This window comes from Cherax quadricarinatus, chromosome 32 (assembly GCF_038502225.1).
Source record: "Cherax quadricarinatus isolate ZL_2023a chromosome 32, ASM3850222v1, whole genome shotgun sequence".
Lineage (NCBI taxonomy): Eukaryota > Metazoa > Arthropoda > Malacostraca > Decapoda > Parastacidae > Cherax > Cherax quadricarinatus.
In genome coordinates this window covers 15,272,843-15,281,218 of record NC_091323.1, presented here as the reverse complement: position 1 = coordinate 15,281,218, position 8,376 = coordinate 15,272,843, and positions in this window count along the sequence as shown.

Genomic DNA, 8,376 nt, shown 5'->3' with positions numbered 1-8,376 from the left:
AAGAAGCGCTAAGCCACAAGGGCTATACAGCCCCCCAATGAAAAGCAGGGGTGTCACTAGCACGTTTAGAGACAACACAATAAGTGTCAGGGGCCCAAGACTGTTCAACTGCCTCCCAGCATACATAAGGGGGATTACCAGTAGACTCCTGGCTATCTTCAAGCTGGCACTGGACAAGCACCTAAAGTCGGTACCTGACCAGCCGGGCTGTGGCTCGTACGTTGGATTGCGTGCAGCTAGCAGTAACAGCCTGGTTGATCAGGCTCTGATCCACCATGAGGCCTGGTCACAGACTGGGCTGCGGGGGCACTGCCCCCCGGAACTCTCTCCAGGTAAACAGGTTATCTCTTGTCTAATAACTTTGTTTCTTTGTTAATTCTAAGACCTAAGTGCTTATACCTCTTCGTGCCACTTTCAGCAAGACTGGTATGGCTACGGGGTGTCACGATTACTTGGCAGATACAAGATATACTATTATTATTATTTTATTATTATCACACTGGCCGATTCCCACCAGGGCAGGGTGGCCCGAAAAAGAAAAACTTTCACCATCATTCACTCCATCACTGTCTTGCCAGAAGGGTGCTTTACACTACAGTTTTTAAACTGCAACATTAACAGGTAGTAGGTTGGTAGACAGCAACCACCCAGGGAAGTACTACCGTCCTGCCAGATGACTGTGAAACAGAAACCTGTAACTGTTTTGCATGATGGTAGGATTGGTGTTTTCTTTTTCTGTCTCATAAACACGCTAGATAACAGGGATATCTTGCTACTCCTACTTACACTTTAGTCACACTTCACAGACACGCACATGCATATATATATACATACATCTAGGTTTTTCTCCTTTTTCTAAATAGCTCTTGTTCTTCTTTATTTCTTCTATTGTCCATGGGGAAGTGGAAAAGAATCTTTCCTCCGTAAGCCATGCGTGTCGTATGAGGCGACTAAAATGCCGGGAGCAATGGGCTAGTAACCCCTTCTCCTGTAGACATTTACTAAAAAAAAGAGAAGAAGATATATTAATTAAAATATAACATAATTCACAAACACAGCTGCCTTGTAGCAGAGATAGACTGGACAGGATACATATGAATTACGAACGCTGGGATGGTGGGGTGGTGTCGGGGAGTGGGAGGGGATGGTGGGAGGGCTCCCGGCTGCTCCACAACATGGCGGCCGCTTGAGCAAAAGAGAATTATTTTTTTCTTCCCACAAACTGAATAGTGTTAAATTAATTATACGGCATGTTACGTAAAATTGTGCCGTAATTCTTCAATCATGCCAAATAAACTCATGCTAAATGATAGTCTACTGTACCTTAATTCATGAGTAGTTTAGTTTATGATTACCTTTCTGGTCCCTTACCCCTGCAGCACCCTGACCTGCCCATCGACCTTCCCTCGAACCCGTACCACTTTTGGGCAACGCCTCATTGCCTAACTCTTGTGCTGGTGTTCTGGCTAAACATTTCGATACCTCTGACCTTCGCTCTACCTTGACTATGCACCCTACTTCTCCCACAATAGCGCATCAGTTTTAGAATCAGTTGCATGCCACAAGACAGACTGGCCCGGTACCGATGTCCAAACAACCTCAACCCTTTAGGATCCACTCAAATCGTGGGTTCTCGGAAGTTGACCAAAACCAGAGATATTGTCTTAACCAAACCCAATGAACTACATCTCCAGCCTGCAGAAACAGCCAATAAGTAGAATGTTTTCTCTACCATAGGATCAAGTCTAGCTAGCAAAATTCCAGGCACCAATACTCAAGCAAGTGATTAACTCGTTGAAAGTTTCCCAAGCTCCCTCTATCTGGCTTCAACTAATTCCACTGAGCTCATCTTGATTATAAATTCACTGAAAAACAAGTCAGGAAACTTAGCTCATGTACCACCACTATTGTTCAAAAAGAGCAGCTTTCACCTCCCCATTACAGTATTGTTCAACAAATTGTTAGAAGCCAACATTTTCCTGACAGTACTAAAATTAGCAAAGGTTACCCCAATAAATGAAGGTGAAGACCTAACAGATGTAAATAACTAAAAACCAATACCTAACTTTCCAGTGTTATCCAAAATTTTTGAAAAATTAATCCACAGAAGATTATACAGTGGAACCCCGAGTTTCGGCCATAATCCGTTCCAGGAGCTAGGCCTAAAGTCAAAACAATATTTCCCATAAGAAATATTGTAAATACAATTAATCCGTTCAAGACCCACAAAAATATTCACAAAAAATACATTTTTTAAAGATTAACTATAGTTTAACATACATATAATACTTAAAATATACATATAGTACTTAAATGAGCAATACAATACATAAATAAACATTTAAAAATCACATCTACATACCTTTGTTGAAAAGTCTTGCTGGCATCTGGAAGATAGGGAGGAGGAGAGAGGGAGGATTTATTGTTTGGGAGGGGAATCCCCTTCCATAAAGACTTTAGGTAACAAGTCCCTATTTGGGGTTACTTCCCTTCTTTGTCTTTTAATGCCACTAGGACCAGCTTGAGAGTCATTGGACCCCTGTTGTACAGAGTAACTTTCAAGATTGCTCTGTTTCTGGCATCTCTTGAAGAATTGCTTAAAATGGGACATAGTTTTGCCACTGAACATGTTGCAGAGATGGCTTGTTTCAGCTTGCTCAGGGTGGTACTTTCCACAAAACTTTGCAACTTATTCCACATTCCACACATGTCCTTAATCACTGAAGGCAGCACCTCCTTTACTCCCTCTTCCTCCTCCTCTGAAGCAAGTTCCTCATGGTGGCTTATTGCACAGTCACAATCAACAAACAAGCACTGAACACAATGAATTTATTGTAAAATGTTTGGATGAGCATGCAGGGTAATGTTCACTCAAGGATAAACAAAGCTAGACTGGCTCCTGGCGTCTGCCATGCAAGCGCGGGCAGGCAGACAGGTCTGGTACACTGGCCAAAACATGGAGCACAGGCTGAAACTCAGGACAAACTTTAGCTGATAAAAGTGATCGAAACTCGAAGCAGCCAATACTCAGGGCAGCCGAAACTTGGGGTTCTACTGTACTCTTTTCTAGCATCATTCAATATATGTAACCCCTGCCAGTTTGGTTTCAGACCAAATAAAAGTATAAGTGATGCAATCATAAAAATTCTAGACTTCCTTTATACAGCTCTTCTAATGTACCCGAGAGTAATTATTATGTATTAGTATTATTACTATGGCGTTAAAACTAGAGGGACACTCTTAGTGAACGAGAAACAAAGGCATGTTTATATGCTATGTAACGTGTTTATATAATTTTGAAGAAAATATTACAGATGGATTAATGAAAATGCATATTTAACGTAAAATAAGACATTTAATATGCCCAAGAGTGAGTCACAAACATACAAGGAGCCCAGGCAGACGCTTCGGGTACCAATGATTTCAGAGCAGATATACGAAACCCGGGGGGAAATTTCGCCGAAAAGCCTGCTCGAAATCCAAATTGTACGATTTCTGCACTGGCCGAAAACCGGGGGTCCACCGTATAAAGTAATGATCAATTCACACTTCAACACCCGGTTGCAACTGTAATAAATTATTAGTGCAAATATTAATTGGGTCACACACACACACACAAGCACACACCAGAGAGAGAGAGGAGAGGATGAACCAGTGAGACTGGACCTAGTACAGTGGAACCTCTACTTGTGAGCGCATCCACGTGCGAGTTTTTCCAAATACGAGCAGTCGATGAATGTGAGCAAAATTTCCATAAGCGAGCAGACCTCAAGGCAAGTTCCTTGCCACTGGTGAGGGGCTCTTGCTCTTGATCTAGGGAATTGTATCTCAAATGTTTGTTGGACTATCTTATTGAAACTTGGGCAATGTATGATGGAAAGATGCTTCTTAACGTACACCAAAAATTAAAGAAATTTAAGCATAAATAATGGAGTTCACTTCTCAGCAATTAGCCACCCCTTAGCGGTATTTTTGTATGGTTTTTATGGTTGTATTCTCGTTTTTTTTTTTGGTCTCATTTGATAGAATGGAAGATATACTACAGAAATAGATATGATTTTGATTGCTACCACGACGAAAAGTACCTTGAAATTGAGCTCAACACAGGAGTAAACAAATGACGTCACTGTCCATTCCAACATGCAGTCGTAAACGGGTTGACATTATTTATACAATTATTGCAATATGGCATAACAGTAAATCTTATATTTTTTGTGTGAATAAAAATTGCAAATTAGTATTTATATTGTAATAATAATAACAACAATAATAATAATAATAATAATAACTTTCGTTTTTCCTTTTGGGCCACCCTGCCTCAGTGGAATACAACTGGTGTGTTGAAAGAAGAAAGAATAATAATAATAATATGTATAATAATAATATGTATAATAATAGTACATTTAATAATACAATAAGAATAGTAATATAGTACATATAATAATAATACATATATAATAATAATGTACCACATACAATAATTATAATAATAGATGGCTTCAAAGGGCCATCACTAGATGGCAGTGTTTACCACAACATAGAGGGAGCGGTTGTGGCCGCCTCCACCTGTTACACAATGGCATATTTTATTCATTCTAGAGTATGTATCAGGTTTCTGTGTTATTTATATTGTTTATTATTTCATATTAGATGAACTGTGATAGATAAATAAGCCACAGAGTTGATGATAGCGAAATATTCAAGGGGTATTTTGTCCTGTCTCCAGACAAACTCTCCTCGGCCACTGCCGCTACATATATAATGACATATTTTATACATTCTAGAGTATATATCAGATTTCTATGTTATTTATATTGTTTATTATGTCATATTAGATGAACTGTGATCTATAAATAAGCCGTATAGATGATATTAGCGAAATATTCTAGAAGTATTTTGTCATGTCTCCAGACATACACTTGTCGGCCGCCACATATATAATGACATTTTATTCATTCTAGAGTATATATCAGGTTTATATGTTATTTAAATTGTTTATTATGTCATATTAGATGAACTGTGATAGATAAATAAGCCGTATAGATGATATTAGTGAAATTATTCAAGACAAGACAAACTCTCGTCCACCACCGTCACCGCCCATACCACTACATGAATTACATATTTTATTAATTTTAGAGTATATATATCAGGTTTCTATGTTATTTATATTGTTTATTATGTCATTTTAGATGAAGTGAGATAAATAAATAAGCCGTAGAGTTGATATTAGCGAAATTATTGAAGCACAGAATTCCACTGGAATGGATTAAATGCATTTCAGTTAATTTAAATGAAGAAAATTGACTCAGCAAACGAACAAGTCCAGTTGCGAGCAAGGTCATGGAACGGATTAAACTCGCAAGTAGAGGTTCCATTGTATTCACCTTGAGTAGTGCAGATATTGACGACATCACATATGAAAGTCCCCTTGGGGCCAGCGATCATGTGGTTTTAAGATTCGAATACACAGTAGAATTACAAGTGGAGGGGGGAGGAGGAAGAACCAGATGAATGAAGCCAAACTACACGAAGGGGAACTACACGGGAATGAAGAACTTCCTGAAAGGGGTTCAGTGGGACAGAGAACTGGCAGGGAAGTCAGTAAACATGATGATGGAAAACGTGACAACAATATACAAGGAAGCTGAGGAGAGGTTTATACCCAAGGGTAACAGGAATAATGAAAAAGCCAGGATGAGCCCATGGTTCATCCAAGGGGGCAGGGAGGCCAAAACCAAGTATGCTAGGGAATGGAAGAAGTATAGAAGGCAAAGGACCCAGGAGAATAAGGAGAACAGTCATAGAGCCAGAAATGAATATACACAAGTAAGAAGGGAGGCCCAAAAGCAATATGAGAATGACATAGCAGTGAAAGCCAAATCTGACCCAAAGCGGTTATACAGCCACATCAGGAGGAAAACAACAGTCAAGGACCAGATAATCAGGCTAAGGAAGGAAGGAAGGAGAGATCACAAGAAATGACCGAGAAGTATGTGAAGAACTCAACATTAGATTCAAGGAAGTGTTCACAGAGGAGACAGAAGGGACTCCAGAAGTGTTGGACACAATACATACAACCGAGGAAGAAGTGAAGAGGCTGCTAAGTGAGCTAGGTACCTCAAAGGCGATGGGGCTGGATAACATCTCTCCATGGATCCTGAGAGAGGGAACAGAGGCACTGTATACGACATACAACTGTGTATCTTCAACACATCTATTGAAATAGAGCGACTACCGGAAGTATGGAAGAGAGCACATGTAGTTCCAATTTTTAAAAAAAGGAGACACATGAAGCATTACACTACAGACCAGTGTCACTGATGTGTATAGTATGCAAGGTCATGGAGAAAATGATCAGGAAAATAGTGGTGGAGCACCTAGAAAGGAATGAGCTTATAAGTGACAGCCAGCATGGCTTCAGGGACAGGAATTCCTGCATCACAAACCTACTGGTGTTCTATGACAGGCTGACGGCAGTAAGACAAAAGAGAGAGGGGTGGGAAGATTGCATTTTCTTGGACTGTAAGAAAGCATTTGACACAGTTCCACACAAGAGATTAGTGCAAAAGCTGGAGGACCAGGCAGGGATAACAGGGAAGGCACTACAATGGCTCAGGGAATACCTGTCAGGAAGACAACAGCAAGTTATGGTACATGGCGAGGTGTCTGATTGGGCACCTGTAACGAGTGGGGTGCCACAGGGATCAGTCCTAGGACTGGTGCTGTTTTTGGTATTTGTGAATGACATGATGGAAGGAATAGACTCCGAAGTGTCCCTGTTTGCGGATGATGTGAAGTTGATGAGAAGAATTCAGTCGGATGAGGACCAGGCAGAACTACAGAGGGATCTAGACAGGCTGCAGGCCTGGTCCAGCAACTGGCTCCTGGAGTTCAACCCCACCAAATGCAAAGTCATGAAGATTGGGGAAGGGCAAAGAAGACCACAGACAGAGTACAGTCTAGGGGGCCAGAGCCTACAAACCTCAATCAAGGAAAAGGATCTTGGGGTGAGTATAACACCAGGCACATCTCCTGAGGCACACATCATCCAAATAACTGCTGCAGCATATGGGCACCTGGAAAACCTAAGAACAGCATTCCGACATCTAAATAAGGACTCATTCAGGACCCTGTACACTGTGTATGTTAGGCCCATATTGGAGTATGCAGCACCAGTTTGGAACCCTCACCTAGCCAAGCATGTAAGGAAACTAAAGAAAGTGCAAAGGTTTGCAACAAGACTAGTCCCAGAGCCAAGGGGTATGTCCTATGAGAAGAGGTTAAGGGAAATCAACTTGATGACACTGGAAGACAGGAGAGTTAAGGGGGATATGATAACATATAAAATACTAAGAGGAATTGAAAAGGTGGACAGAGACAGGATGTTCCAGAGATGGGACACAGCAACAAGGGGTCACAGTTGGAAGCTGAAGACTCAGATGAACCACAGGGATGTTAGGAAGTATTTCTTCAGTCACAGAGTTGTCAGGAAGTGGAATAGTCTGCTTTATATACAGTGAGCAAAGTCAGGGTATTTTTCCAGAATGGTTTGTAATATACCACTGTGGATAAAAATACTTTGACATTTCTGAGTGAGTTGTCTCTGAATTCATTAATTTTATTGCACTCCAGTACATAATGATGCAAGGTGTGGGAATAGTCCATCTGGCAAAGTTTACATTTTGTTTGGTCTACATCTGGTAGTGATGATTTAACCTCCCAAAGATACTTGTAACCCAGCCGAAGCCGGACAGTAGTGACATCTAAGAGTCTGCTTATTTTGTTGGATGCACCAGACATGTGGCTCCTGCATGATAGAATGATGATAGATGGACTGGCTGGTGTCAATCTCCCTGAGTCTTAAGTCAATAAAATTCAGTTGAAGTTCCTTTCATATTATTTTTCTCAAACTGCTAACTGACAAGCCAAGATTGTAATCTACCCCTTCTTGGAAAGTATATAACTTAGCCAATTTATCAGTTCTATCATGCATCTGAAGACCAATGTGAGATGGAATCCACAGCATGTGCACTCTGACTCCACTGTCCACAATCCTACCATACCTGTGTCTGGCTTCTGACACAAGCATGCCACAATTTATACTTAATGAGTTGAGAGCATTTATGGAGATATATAATCAGTTACAATTAAAGTGTCAACCGTAGATACATGGACACATTTGAGTGCAAGGAGTATGGCAAACAGTTCTGCCTGAAGGGTAGTGGATTACTGATGCATGCTCCAATTTCTTTATGAGAACCACCACTCTGTATGACAACAGCAGCACTACCAGCTGCACCAGTGGATTGGTGAACAGAATCATCAGCATAAATAATTTGTGAAAGAGTGTGTTGTGTGACTAAGTTATCAATA